The 2,500-nt window shown below is 42.1% G+C and overlaps 1 protein-coding gene across 2 annotated transcripts in view; it reads left to right on the forward strand.

Moving 5' to 3' along the window:
* The window catches only part of LOC143286588 (uncharacterized), a 37,783-nt gene that overhangs the window by 1,010 nt on the left and 34,273 nt on the right, over window positions 1-2,500 (forward strand). The gene's annotated exons all lie outside the window — the stretch shown is intronic.

Raw genomic sequence — 2,500 nt, forward strand, 5'->3', positions numbered from 1 at the left:
AGCTCAAGGAGGCTTCACTGCGTTCGGACAAATCCATATACGCTACACCACATCTGCCAAGCAGATGCCTGACCAGCAGCGTAACCCAACGCGCTTAGTCAGGCCTTGAGAAAAAAAATATAGATAAGCTTACATAAATAAATAAATATATAAATAATAATTATGATATAAAAAAGGTAGTAGTAATGAAAATGATAATAAAATAATAATAATAATAAATAAATAAATAAGACAAAAATGATGATAAATAAGTTAGGATTGATTAAGTGAATACGTAACAATGACAACGGAAGTGGCTGAGAAAACGAGAACAAAATTTCAATTCTTCAGTCACCGAATTTGAAACGAAAGAACAGAGAGAAAAAATACACACACAAAATAGGTAATGAATGGATGATACATATTTCAACCTGTCGCGAACAGCCGACTTTCCGGAAACAATTTTCTTTGGGCTCAAGTGTAACCAGATTGATATTCTGTAAATCAGTCACGTAGATTTGATGACTAGATGCGACAGCTTCACGATCTCGTAATTAAGATTACGCTATGAAGAGGGATGACAGCCAATTTGGCAATCAGTTAATGAGTCACATGACGTGTTGATGACTGGACGCTGTAGGTTGATCAACAGCTGAACGATTACGTAATGAACAGAAAGGATAGTCAGTTAAGTTTTAGCAGTCAGTTAATGTGTCTCACGAAGGTGTTGACTGGATGCTATAGAGCTGACCAACAACTGAACAGCTACATGATGAAGAGAGAATACAGGCAGGCTAACCGTGATTTAATGCATTACACGAATCAGATGACTGGATGCTATAGAGCTGACCAACAGCTGGACAGCCACGTGAGGAGGAGAGATGACAGCCAGGCTGATATTCAGTTAATGAGTCCCATGAAGTAGATGACCGGATGTGGATGACTTGGGCTGACCAACAGATGAACAGTCACGTGATACAGAGATATTCAGTTAATGAGTCCCATGAAGTAGACGACTGGATGCTAAAGGGTTAACCAACAGCTGAACAACTACATGATGTAAACGGAAGACCGCTAGGCTTGGAATCAATTAACGTGTCTCATGATGAAGATAACTGCATTTTATAGGGCTGACCATCAGCTGAACGATTGAGCGATGAAAGATTATAGTCAATTTGACAACCTGTTAATGAGTCACGTGACGTAGATAACTGGATGCTATAGGTTGGCCAACAACTGAACGACATGATGAAGAGAGAAGAGAGCCTGGCTGATAACCAGTTAAAGCCACACATGACGTAGGTGATGATGGAGTCTCCCGTCGGTCCGACGGATGAGTAGGCAGGCAGGCTTATATGTCGGTGTGTGTCCTCATAATAATGGGAGAAGAGGCCGATTCTGGATGTGCAGCACTTCCCACAGGTGTTGCAAGGGAAAACGTCTTCAGAAGTTGAGCCCTGCTTCCTTCGCTCACGCTTCTCCTTAATGGCCAGCATTCTCTTGTTTTCAAACGTCTTTATGCCACAAGAGCACAGCATCCTCCAGTGACAGCGGTCAAGGGCATCAGTGTCCCAGGAAGCGATGTCTGTGTCACAGGCTTTGAGGTTTGTCTTCAAGGTGTCCTTGAAGCGCTTGCAGGGTCTTCCAAGTTCACGACATTAGCCTGGTTGCCTGACCAGCACAGGTGACTTTTTTTTTTTTTTTAGTGAGGAGGAGTTGACGTAGGTGACTGGGTGCTAAAGGACTGGTCAGCAGATGAACAACCACATGATGAAGATAGATTGCAGCCAGTGTGACAATCTGTCAATGAGTCACCCGACGGAGATAACTGGATGCTACAGGTTGACCAACAGCTGACCGACCACGTGATGAACAGAGGACAGCCAGGCTGACCGTCAGTTAATGCCTCACGTGATGTAGATGACTGGATGCCAGGGAGTTGACCGATCACGTGATGAAGATAGATCACAGCAATTTGACAATCTGTTAATCATTTACTGATAGATCACAGCAATTTGACAATCTGTTAATCATTTACTGATAGATCACAGCAATTTGACAATCTGTTAATCATTTACTGATAGATCACAGCAATTTGACAATCTGTTAATCATTTACTGATAGATCACAGCAATTTGACAATCTGTTAATCATTTACTGATAGATCACAGCAATTTGACAATCTGTTAATCATTTACCTGACGTAGATAACTGGACGCTATTGGTTGACCAACAGCTGAAGGACCACATGATGAACAGAGAAGAGAGCCTGGCTGGCTATCAGTTAATGCCTCACGTGACGTAGAAAACTAGATGCTATAGATCTGACCGATAACTGAACGATGCCATGGTGAAGATAGAAAACAGCCACTTAGACAATCCGTCAGTGAGTCACGTTACGTAGTTATATGGATATCATTGCTTGACCTGCCGCTGAACAACCACACGATGGAGAGAGGAGACAGTCATGCTGACAATCAGTTAATGTATCACATGACGTAGAAAACTAGATATTATAGAT

Source organism: Babylonia areolata, chromosome 10 (genome assembly GCF_041734735.1).
Source record: "Babylonia areolata isolate BAREFJ2019XMU chromosome 10, ASM4173473v1, whole genome shotgun sequence".
NCBI lineage: Eukaryota > Metazoa > Mollusca > Gastropoda > Neogastropoda > Buccinidae > Babylonia > Babylonia areolata.